At 41.0% G+C, this 12,622-nt stretch overlaps 4 non-coding genes across 4 annotated transcripts; all 4 read right to left on the reverse strand.

Moving 5' to 3' along the window:
* Nucleotides 1–4,367: 4,367 nt before the first annotated feature.
* On the reverse strand, nucleotides 4,368–4,440 carry TRNAR-CCU. The gene has a single exon. It is a non-coding gene; the product is annotated as a tRNA-Arg (tRNA).
* Nucleotides 4,441–6,888: 2,448 nt separating this feature from the next.
* On the reverse strand, nucleotides 6,889–6,961 carry TRNAR-CCU. Its single transcript has one exon. It is a non-coding gene; the product is annotated as a tRNA-Arg (tRNA).
* Nucleotides 6,962–9,411: 2,450 nt separating this feature from the next.
* Nucleotides 9,412–9,484, reverse strand: TRNAR-CCU. Its single transcript has one exon. It is a non-coding gene; the product is annotated as a tRNA-Arg (tRNA).
* A 2,451-nt stretch (nucleotides 9,485–11,935) lies between these two features.
* Nucleotides 11,936–12,008, reverse strand: TRNAR-CCU. Its single transcript has one exon. It is a non-coding gene; the product is annotated as a tRNA-Arg (tRNA).
* Between the last annotated feature and the right edge of the window lie 614 nt (nucleotides 12,009–12,622).

Here is a 12,622-nt window from a genome sequence, read left to right on the forward strand (position 1 = left end):
AAAGCATCTCCTGCTAGTGGTGATTAGAACTGCAGGCGTAAGCAGCATAGTTCCACCTTTTGGTTGGACTTGGCACTGCTTGCACCATTATAACAGTGCCGACTGCTGGTACGACTAGATACTGCACTGTAACCTGCTGGTGAGACATGGTACTGCAAATGCCTGTAGCAGAGCACCACCTGCTGGTTTGTCTAGGCATTGCAGATGGCGGCAGTAGACCACCACCTTGTGGAGTGAAGTGGTATGACAGGCAACTGCAATACAATGTCTCATGCTGGTGGTAATAACAACTGCAGGCATCAGTACACAACACCATCTTCTGGTGGGACTTGGTAGTGTAGGCACCAGTACAACAGTGTCAACTGCTGGTTTGACTAGATACTGCACTGTCACCTTCTGGTGAGACATGGTACTGCAAACACCTGCAGCAGAGCACCATCTGCTGTTATGACTTGGTTTGGCAGGCACGCAGCTGCTCCTGCTGGTGGTAGTAAGAACTGCAGGCATCAGCAGCACACCACCACAATATGGTGGGATTTGTCATTGCGAGCATCAATACAACAGTGTCAACTGCTGGTAGGACTAGGTACTGCACTGTCACCTGGTGGTGAAACATGGTACTGCAAATTAATGTAGCAGATCACCACCTGCTGGTATGACTAGGTATGGCAAGCACCTGCATTACACCGTCTCCTGCTGGTGGTAGTAAGAACTGCAGGCATCAGCAGCACAGCACCACCTTGTGGTGGGACTTGGCACTGCAGGCACAAGTACAACAGTGTCAACTGCTGGCTGGAATAGGTACTGCACTGTCACCTGCTGGTGAGATACAGTACTGCAAATGTCTGTAGCAGAGCACCACCTCTGGTTTGACTAGGTATTTGCAGATGCCTGCAGTAGACTACCACCTGCTGGTGTCCATATGTATGGCAGGCTCCAGCAATGCAACATCTCCTGCTGGTAGTAATAAGAAGTGCAAGTATCAACAGTATAGCACCATCTTATGGTGGGAATTAACACTGCAGGCCCCAGTATAACAGTGCTAACAGCTTGTACTATTATTGAGACATGGTACTGCAAATGCTAGTAGTACAGCAACACCTGCTAGTTTGACTACGTATTGCAAATGCCTGCAGTAGATTACCATCTGCTGTTGCGACCTGGTATGGCAGGCACCCACAATGCAGAGTATCCTGCTAGTGGTAATAAGAACTGCAGGCATCAGCACAGCACTACCTTCTTGTGGGACTGGGCATTTCAGGCACCAGTACAACAGTGCCTACTGCTGGTTTGACTAGGTACTGCACCTTCACCTGCTGGTGAGACATAGTATTGCAAACACCTGTAGCAGAGCACCACCTGCTGATATGGCTTGGTATGCCCGACACCTATAATACAGCATCTTCTGCTGGTGATAGAAAGAAATGCAGGTATCATCAGCACAGCACCACTTTATGGTGCAACTTGGCAATGCAGGCTCTAGTATCACAGTGCCAACTGCTGGTTGGTATAGGTACTGCACTTTCACCTGCTGGCGAAACATGGTAGGTGAAATGCCTGTAGCAGAGCACCACCTATTGGTATTACTAGATATGGCAGGCACCTGCAATACAGTGCCTTCTGCTGGTGGTCCTAAGAACTGTAAGCATCAGCAACAGAGCAGCACCATATGGTGGAACTTGGAGATGCAGGCACGAGTACAACAGAGCTAACTGCTGGTTGGACTAGGGCCTCCACTGTCACCTGCAGGGGAGACACGGTACTGCAGATGCCAGCAGCAGAGCAGCACCTGCGGGTTTGACTAGATATTGGAGATGCTTGCATTAGAATGCCTCCTGCCTGAGAGAACTGGGATGAGAGACACCTGCAATACAGAATCTCCTGCTGGTGGGAATAGAAACTGTAGAAATCTGCAGCATAGCATCACCTTCTGGTTGGACTTGGCACAGCTGGCACCAGTACAGCAGGGCTAATTGCTGGTTAGACAAGGTACTGCACTGTCACCTGCTGGTGAGACATGGTATGGCAAATGCCTGTAGCAGGTCAACACCTGCTGGTTTGACTAGGTATTGCAGATGCCTGCAATAGACTACCACCTGCTGGTGTGAACTGGTATGGCATGCACCTGCAATAAGCTTCTCCTGCTGGTGGTAATAAGAACTGCAGGCATGAACAGCACAGCACCATCTTCTGGTCGGCTTGGTACTGCAGGCCCCAGTGTAACAGTGCCTGGTTTGACTAGGTACTGCACTGTCACCTGCTTGTGAGACTCAGTACTGCAAACACCTGTAGCAGAGCACCACCTTCTGGTATGACTAAGTATAGCAGGTATGGATGATCTCCTGCTGGTGGTAGTAAGAACTGCAGGAATCAGCAGAACAGCACCACCTTATGGTGGGACTTCTCACTGCAGGCACTGCAGGCACCAGTACAACAGTGCTAACTGCTGGTTGGACTCAGTACTGCACTGTTAACTGCTGGTGAAACATGGTTCTTCAAATGCCTGTAGCAGAGCACCACCTGCTGGTATGACTAGGTATGGCAGCACCTGCAATACAGAGCATCCTGCTGGTAGTAGTAAGAACTCTGCAAATGCCTGTAGCAGAGCACCACCTGCTAGTAAGACTAGCTATGGCAGGCACCTGCAATACAGCATCTCCTGCTGATGGTTGTAAGAACTGCACGTATTATAAGCACAGGCACACCTTATGGTGGGACTTGGTGCTGCAACCACAACTACAACAGTGCAAACAGCTGGTAGTAGTAAGAACTCTAGGAATTGACAGCACAGCACCACCTAAACTCTTTGTTTACAGTTCTGTGAGATCTGCATCAGCAGTATTGATGGGAGATGAGAAAAAATCTGATTTACTCATTTGTCTAAACATTCACTTATTAATTGATTTGTTTTTGTTATTTATTTTTTCACTCATTCATTTAGCTCTTTCATTTTTGACTTAGCCCATTAGATGGTAGGTCCAAAGTTCATTTTCCGGTGATTAGGGCTATAGCCAGCCAAAAATTGTCCATATACAGATTAGTGAATGGGAAAAAGTGAAGAATAAAACAAAACGGATAGTGCATAGAATATACCAGATTAATCAAAGCTTTTTGCGAACATTTTTATAGCAACGGTTAGGGACTGACTAGTCCAGTCTTTTCATACTGAGCAGAGGGTTTATCTTTAGAGTCTTAACTGCTTCATTGTGTCAGTGTTTGAAAGCTGCTGTCTTGGCAATCTGGTCAAATCATTTGAAAGGATTTTCTATATCAAATATCAACAGAGATTTTTTTCAGCTGAATTTTTTGCTTCAGATCATAGAATGTTTTTCGTGTCAGTATATCAAGAGTGTGGCAAGCAAAAAGGCTACATGGAAAGCCGAGGGTATGCTAGGGAGTAAAGCATGGAGAAAAAAAAACATTAAGGGTAGAGACCAGAGCAATCTTGATAAAAATTTGGGGTGAGCAGAGATTGGAATATACAAAAGATACAATTATAAATAAGGAGCATAGTTTATACCTGCTGGGAAATAGCCACTGTTGTAAAATCATTAGAAATGATATAGATTTGATAGGTATTTTCAGTGCTGCAATTTTATAAACTGGAGGACAAGGCATTGCTCTGAATTTAGTGTGCTTGCTGATTGCAGGAGGCAATGGAGACTTTTGAATGGCTGAAATATTTCTCAGAAGATGTTATGTGAAAAGAAGTTGAAGGTGGCTCATCTTCAATCCCCATAGTGTCTCCTGAGTTTCAGAATGCCTTTCATCTGTCTTCTGTATTTCTGCAGTTAAAAAGTATGTTTGACACCATCCACTCCCTGATGGCTGCCATATTTGATCGCGGGCCTGCCATTAAATGTTAGCTTGCCATACCATCCATTTCCAGTCACTGGTCTATGCTGTTTGACTTTGAGTGCAATTTCATCTTAAGCAATTATTTTTTTAAAGAAGTAGTGTCGAGAGAGGTTTGTTGAGTGCGTCTGTGATTTACGTTCCTCTGACAATGGAATGCTGTCTTTCTTCTTGTCCCTCTGTGGTAAGAGTAGTACAACCCTGTACATGTAGGTCCAAGATGTGTACCCAGCAATCAGTGAGAAATATGCATTGTATGACAGAAAGCCATAGCACTTATGTTGCTAAAATGTTATGAGATAGTCTGTGAGAATTTTTGTCTGGAACAGTCAGTTTCTATTGTGTTGTTTCATATTTGCACTTGAAATGTCTGAATGTCAATTGCCATTATTGAGCCGGGAAGATACCCAAGTTGCTGGATGAGAATAAGCTTGTGTGTGGCAAGCTGTGGCTCTAGTTGTATATCTGTATTTGTACGAGAAAAAAAAGCTTCACTTGTACCAAGATTATATCACCCCAGATGGGACTCGAACCCACAATCCCTGGCTTAGGAGGCCAATGCCTTATCCATTAGGCCACTGGGGCTTGACAGTACCTGTGCTCTTCCTAATGTGATTGACAACCTCAAGGTGTCTCAGTTTTTTTTTCATTCTCTGCCTGTTTGTGACACTGTTTGCTATCTGCCATATTAGTGTGTTTAATTTTCTCCATGTTTGACCTTTGCACATGATGTCTTATCATCTGTGACTCTTGTTCTCAAAGGTTCTCTGCTGTCTCATGTACAAGGAAGCAGGCCATTTAAAGAAACAAGGCTTTTGTTTTCTACTCTCTGCATTGTCTGTATCCTCTTGTCTCTTCACTTCTTTTCTCTGCATGCCACACTTGAACCTTTGATAGCAGCTGTCTGTGTGACATCATCATTTTCAAGTTTAAACCAACCCTTTTTTTGCTGAACTTAATTTTCACTTTCCAAGCTCCCTCGATGGCCTTCAGTGTTGATACACAGTTAAGGGAGAGTAGTCATTCAGTCTTGCAGATCAGCTCTGCTCCACTGTAATGCTTCCTGACAGAAAATGTTTCTCTTGTAGGAAGACATCTTTCTTATAAGCTTGTAATTCCTCCTTTCCAGGGTGGTTATGTCAGAACAGTTTTGTAGCTTATAGCTGCTTTTTCCTCTGGATGTTGAATGGATGTCAACTATGTGCTTCCTCTGCTCCTCAAAATCAAAGGTACCCTGAGAGTTTTCAGTACATTCGAAAAGGAGGAAGGCTTTTGTGGTTTCTCTTGACTTTTAATGAGAAAGAAGCAGTTTCCAGACTCTTAAGGTTAATGTTAGAACCCTCCGGAGTTTGTTACTAGCTAAATTTGGAGTACCATTTTTATAGGGTTTGGCTTTTTGCAGGGAATTTGATAGTTGGAAGCACGTTCAAATAGTCACACGATTCCAAAATGTCAACAGGTGTAGAAACTCTTTGTTTACAGTTCTGTGAGATCTGCATCAGCAGTATTGATGGGAGATGAGAAAAAATCTGATTTACTCATTTGTCTAAACATTCACTTATTAATTGATTTGTTTTTGTTATTTATTTTTTCACTCATTCATTTAGCTCTTTCATTTTTGACTTAGCCCATTAGATGGTAGGTCCAAAGTTCATTTTCCGGTGATTAGGGCTATAGCCAGCCAAAAATTGTCCATATACAGATTAGTGAATGGGAAAAAGTGAAGAATAAAACAAAACGGATAGTGCATAGAATATACCAGATTAATCAAAGCTTTTTGCGAACATTTTTATAGCAACGGTTAGGGACTGACTAGTCCAGTCTTTTCATACTGAGCAGAGGGTTTATCTTTAGAGTCTTAACTGCTTCATTGTGTCAGTGTTTGAAAGCTGCTGTCTTGGCAATCTGGTCAAATCATTTGAAAGGATTTTCTATATCAAATATCAACAGAGATTTTTTTCAGCTGAATTTTTTGCTTCAGATCATAGAATGTTTTTCGTGTCAGTATATCAAGAGTGTGGCAAGCAAAAAGGCTACATGGAAAGCCGAGGGTATGCTAGGGAGTAAAGCATGGAGAAAAAAAAACATTAAGGGTAGAGACCAGAGCAATCTTGATAAAAATTTGGGGTGAGCAGAGATTGGAATATACAAAAGATACAATTATAAATAAGGAGCATAGTTTATACCTGCTGGGAAATAGCCACTGTTGTAAAATCATTAGAAATGATATAGATTTGATAGGTATTTTCAGTGCTGCAATTTTATAAACTGGAGGACAAGGCATTGCTCTGAATTTAGTGTGCTTGCTGATTGCAGGAGGCAATGGAGACTTTTGAATGGCTGAAATATTTCTCAGAAGATGTTATGTGAAAAGAAGTTGAAGGTGGCTCATCTTCAATCCCCATAGTGTCTCCTGAGTTTCAGAATGCCTTTCATCTGTCTTCTGTATTTCTGCAGTTAAAAAGTATGTTTGACACCATCCACTCCCTGATGGCTGCCATATTTGATCGCAGGCCTGCCATTAAATGTTAGCTTGCCATACCATCCATTTCCAGTCACTGGTCTATGCTGTTTGACTTTGAGTGCAATTTCATCTTAAGCAATTATTTTTTTAAAGAAGTAGTGTCGAGAGAGGTTTGTTGAGTGCGTCTGTGATTTACGTTCCTCTGACAATGGAATGCTGTCTTTCTTCTTGTCCCTCTGTGGTAAGAGTAGTACAACCCTGTACATGTAGGTCCAAGATGTGTACCCAGCAATCAGTGAGAAATATGCATTGTATGACAGAAAGCCATAGCACTTATGTTGCTAAAATGTTATGAGATAGTCTGTGAGAATTTTTGTCTGGAACAGTCAGTTTCTATTGTGTTGTTTCATATTTGCACTTGAAATGTCTGAATGTCAATTGCCATTATTGAGCCGGGAAGATACCCAAGTTGCTGGATGAGAATAAGCTTGTGTGTGGCAAGCTGTGGCTCTAGTTGTATATCTGTATTTGTACGAGAAAAAAAAGCTTCACTTGTACCAAGATTATATCACCCCAGATGGGACTCGAACCCACAATCCCTGGCTTAGGAGGCCAATGCCTTATCCATTAGGCCACTGGGGCTTGACAGTACCTGTGCTCTTCCTAATGTGATTGACAACCTCAAGGTGTCTCAGTTTTTTTTTCATTCTCTGCCTGTTTGTGACACTGTTTGCTATCTGCCATATTAGTGTGTTTAATTTTCTCCATGTTTGACCTTTGCACATGATGTCTTATCATCTGTGACTCTTGTTCTCAAAGGTTCTCTGCTGTCTCATGTACAAGGAAGCAGGCCATTTAAAGAAACAAGGCTTTTGTTTTCTACTCTCTGCATTGTCTGTATCCTCTTGTCTCTTCACTTCTTTTCTCTGCATGCCACACTTGAACCTTTGATAGCAGCTGTCTGTGTGACATCATCATTTTCAAGTTTAAACCAACCCTTTTTTTGCTGAACTTAATTTTCACTTTCCAAGCTCCCTCGATGGCCTTCAGTGTTGATACACAGTTAAGGGAGAGTAGTCATTCAGTCTTGCAGATCAGCTCTGCTCCACTGTAATGCTTCCTGACAGAAAATGTTTCTCTTGTAGGAAGACATCTTTCTTATAAGCTTGTAATTCCTCCTTTCCAGGGTGGTTATGTCAGAACAGTTTTGTAGCTTATAGCTGCTTTTTCCTCTGGATGTTGAATGGATGTCAACTATGTGCTTCCTCTGCTCCTCAAAATCAAAGGTACCCTGAGAGTTTTCAGTACATTCGAAAAGGAGGAAGGCTTTTGTGGTTTCTCTTGACTTTTAATGAGAAAGAAGCAGTTTCCAGACTCTTAAGGTTAATGTTAGAACCCTCCGGAGTTTGTTACTAGCTAAATTTGGAGTACCATTTTTATAGGGTTTGGCTTTTTGCAGGGAATTTGATAGTTGGAAGCACGTTCAAATAGTCACACGATTCCAAAATGTCAACAGGTGTAGAAACTCTTTGTTTACAGTTCTGTGAGATCTGCATCAGCAGTATTGATGGGAGATGAGAAAAAATCTGATTTACTCATTTGTCTAAACATTCACTTATTAATTGATTTGTTTTTGTTATTTATTTTTTCACTCATTCATTTAGCTCTTTCATTTTTGACTTAGCCCATTAGATGGTAGGTCCAAAGTTCATTTTCCGGTGATTAGGGCTATAGCCAGCCAAAAATTGTCCATATACAGATTAGTGAATGGGAAAAAGTGAAGAATAAAACAAAACGGATAGTGCATAGAATATACCAGATTAATCAAAGCTTTTTGCGAACATTTTTATAGCAACGGTTAGGGACTGACTAGTCCAGTCTTTTCATACTGAGCAGAGGGTTTATCTTTAGAGTCTTAACTGCTTCATTGTGTCAGTGTTTGAAAGCTGCTGTCTTGGCAATCTGGTCAAATCATTTGAAAGGATTTTCTATATCAAATATCAACAGAGATTTTTTTCAGCTGAATTTTTTGCTTCAGATCATAGAATGTTTTTCGTGTCAGTATATCAAGAGTGTGGCAAGCAAAAAGGCTACATGGAAAGCCGAGGGTATGCTAGGGAGTAAAGCATGGAGAAAAAAAAAAACATTAAGGGTAGAGACCAGAGCAATCTTGATAAAAATTTGGGGTGAGCAGAGATTGGAATATACAAAAGATACAATTATAAATAAGGAGCATAGTTTATACCTGCTGGGAAATAGCCACTGTTGTAAAATCATTAGAAATGATATAGATTTGATAGGTATTTTCAGTGCTGCAATTTTATAAACTGGAGGACAAGGCATTGCTCTGAATTTAGTGTGCTTGCTGATTGCAGGAGGCAATGGAGACTTTTGAATGGCTGAAATATTTCTCAGAAGATGTTATGTGAAAAGAAGTTGAAGGTGGCTCATCTTCAATCCCCATAGTGTCTCCTGAGTTTCAGAATGCCTTTCATCTGTCTTCTGTATTTCTGCAGTTAAAAAGTATGTTTGACACCATCCACTCCCTGATGGCTGCCATATTTGATCGCAGGCCTGCCATTAAATGTTAGCTTGCCATACCATCCATTTCCAGTCACTGGTCTATGCTGTTTGACTTTGAGTGCAATTTCATCTTAAGCAATTATTTTTTTAAAGAAGTAGTGTCGAGAGAGGTTTGTTGAGTGCGTCTGTGATTTACGTTCCTCTGACAATGGAATGCTGTCTTTCTTCTTGTCCCTCTGTGGTAAGAGTAGTACAACCCTGTACATGTAGGTCCAAGATGTGTACCCAGCAATCAGTGAGAAATATGCATTGTATGACAGAAAGCCATAGCACTTATGTTGCTAAAATGTTATGAGATAGTCTGTGAGAATTTTTGTCTGGAACAGTCAGTTTCTATTGTGTTGTTTCATATTTGCACTTGAAATGTCTGAATGTCAATTGCCATTATTGAGCCGGGAAGATACCCAAGTTGCTGGATGAGAATAAGCTTGTGTGTGGCAAGCTGTGGCTCTAGTTGTATATCTGTATTTGTACGAGAAAAAAAAGCTTCACTTGTACCAAGATTATATCACCCCAGATGGGACTCGAACCCACAATCCCTGGCTTAGGAGGCCAATGCCTTATCCATTAGGCCACTGGGGCTTGACAGTACCTGTGCTCTTCCTAATGTGATTGACAACCTCAAGGTGTCTCAGTTTTTTTTTCATTCTCTGCCTGTTTGTGACACTGTTTGCTATCTGCCATATTAGTGTGTTTAATTTTCTCCATGTTTGACCTTTGCACATGATGTCTTATCATCTGTGACTCTTGTTCTCAAAGGTTCTCTGCTGTCTCATGTACAAGGAAGCAGGCCATTTAAAGAAACAAGGCTTTTGTTTTCTACTCTCTGCATTGTCTGTATCCTCTTGTCTCTTCACTTCTTTTCTCTGCATGCCACACTTGAACCTTTGATAGCAGCTGTCTGTGTGACATCATCATTTTCAAGTTTAAACCAACCCTTTTTTTTGCTGAACTTAATTTTCACTTTCCAAGCTCCCTCGATGGCCTTCAGTGTTGATACACAGTTAAGGGAGAGTAGTCATTCAGTCTTGCAGATCAGCTCTGCTCCACTGTAATGCTTCCTGACAGAAAATGTTTCTCTTGTAGGAAGACATCTTTCTTATAAGCTTGTAATTCCTCCTTTCCAGGGTGGTTATGTCAGAACAGTTTTGTAGCTTATAGCTGCTTTTTCCTCTGGATGTTGAATGGATGTCAACTATGTGCTTCCTCTGCTCCTCAAAATCAAAGGTACCCTGAGAGTTTTCAGTACATTCGAAAAGGAGGAAGGCTTTTGTGGTTTCTCTTGACTTTTAATGAGAAAGAAGCAGTTTCCAGACTCTTAAGGTTAATGTTAGAACCCTCCGGAGTTTGTTACTAGCTAAATTTGGAGTACCATTTTTATAGGGTTTGGCTTTTTGCAGGGAATTTGATAGTTGGAAGCACGTTCAAATAGTCACACGATTCCAAAATGTCAACAGGTGTAGAAACTCTTTGTTTACAGTTCTGTGAGATCTGCATCAGCAGTATTGATGGGAGATGAGAAAAAATCTGATTTACTCATTTGTCTAAACATTCACTTATTAATTGATTTGTTTTTGTTATTTATTTTTTCACTCATTCATTTAGCTCTTTCATTTTTGACTTAGCCCATTAGATGGTAGGTCCAAAGTTCATTTTCCGGTGATTAGGGCTATAGCCAGCCAAAAATTGTCCATATACAGATTAGTGAATGGGAAAAAGTGAAGAATAAAACAAAACGGATAGTGCATAGAATATACCAGATTAATCAAAGCTTTTTGCGAACATTTTTATAGCAACGGTTAGGGACTGACTAGTCCAGTCTTTTCATACTGAGCAGAGGGTTTATCTTTAGAGTCTTAACTGCTTCATTGTGTCAGTGTTTGAAAGCTGCTGTCTTGGCAATCTGGTCAAATCATTTGAAAGGATTTTCTATATCAAATATCAACAGAGATTTTTTTCAGCTGAATTTTTTGCTTCAGATCATAGAATGTTTTTCGTGTCAGTATATCAAGAGTGTGGCAAGCAAAAAGGCTACATGGAAAGCCGAGGGTATGCTAGGGAGTAAAGCATGGAGAAAAAAAAAAACATTAAGGGTAGAGACCAGAGCAATCTTGATAAAAATTTGGGGTGAGCAGAGATTGGAATATACAAAAGATACAATTATAAATAAGGAGCATAGTTTATACCTGCTGGGAAATAGCCACTGTTGTAAAATCATTAGAAATGATATAGATTTGATAGGTATTTTCAGTGCTGCAATTTTATAAACTGGAGGACAAGGCATTGCTCTGAATTTAGTGTGCTTGCTGATTGCAGGAGGCAATGGAGACTTTTGAATGGCTGAAATATTTCTCAGAAGATGTTATGTGAAAAGAAGTTGAAGGTGGCTCATCTTCAATCCCCATAGTGTCTCCTGAGTTTCAGAATGCCTTTCATCTGTCTTCTGTATTTCTGCAGTTAAAAAGTATGTTTGACACCATCCACTCCCTGATGGCTGCCATATTTGATCGCAGGCCTGCCATTAAATGTTAGCTTGCCATACCATCCATTTCCAGTCACTGGTCTATGCTGTTTGACTTTGAGTGCAATTTCATCTTAAGCAATTATTTTTTTAAAGAAGTAGTGTCGAGAGAGGTTTGTTGAGTGCGTCTGTGATTTACGTTCCTCTGACAATGGAATGCTGTCTTTCTTCTTGTCCCTCTGTGGTAAGAGTAGTACAACCCTGTACATGTAGGTCCAAGATGTGTACCCAGCAATCAGTGAGAAATATGCATTGTATGACAGAAAGCCATAGCACTTATGTTGCTAAAATGTTATGAGATAGTCTGTGAGAATTTTTGTCTGGAACAGTCAGTTTCTATTGTGTTGTTTCATATTTGCACTTGAAATGTCTGAATGTCAATTGCCATTATTGAGCCGGGAAGATACCCAAGTTGCTGGATGAGAATAAGCTTGTGTGTGGCAAGCTGTGGCTCTAGTTGTATATCTGTATTTGTACGAGAAAAAAAAGCTTCACTTGTACCAAGATTATATCACCCCAGATGGGACTCGAACCCACAATCCCTGGCTTAGGAGGCCAATGCCTTATCCATTAGGCCACTGGGGCTTGACAGTACCTGTGCTCTTCCTAATGTGATTGACAACCTCAAGGTGTCTCAGTTTTTTTTTCATTCTCTGCCTGTTTGTGACACTGTTTGCTATCTGCCATATTAGTGTGTTTAATTTTCTCCATGTTTGACCTTTGCACATGATGTCTTATCATCTGTGACTCTTGTTCTCAAAGGTTCTCTGCTGTCTCATGTACAAGGAAGCAGGCCATTTAAAGAAACAAGGCTTTTGTTTTCTACTCTCTGCATTGTCTGTATCCTCTTGTCTCTTCACTTCTTTTCTCTGCATGCCACACTTGAACCTTTGATAGCAGCTGTCTGTGTGACATCATCATTTTCAAGTTTAAACCAACCCTTTTTTTTGCTGAACTTAATTTTCACTTTCCAAGCTCCCTCGATGGCCTTCAGTGTTGATACACAGTTAAGGGAGAGTAGTCATTCAGTCTTGCAGATCAGCTCTGCTCCACTGTAATGCTTCCTGACAGAAAATGTTTCTCTTGTAGGAAGACATCTTTCTTATAAGCTTGTAATTCCTCCTTTCCAGGGTGGTTATGTCAGAACAGTTTTGTAGCTTATAGCTGCTTTTTCCTCTGGATGTTGAATGGATGTCAAC

The sequence above is a fragment of the Protopterus annectens genome, chromosome 6.part0 (assembly GCF_019279795.1).
Source record: "Protopterus annectens isolate FY-2018-M chromosome 6.part0, PAN1.0, whole genome shotgun sequence".
Classification (NCBI taxonomy): domain Eukaryota; kingdom Metazoa; phylum Chordata; order Ceratodontiformes; family Protopteridae; genus Protopterus; species Protopterus annectens.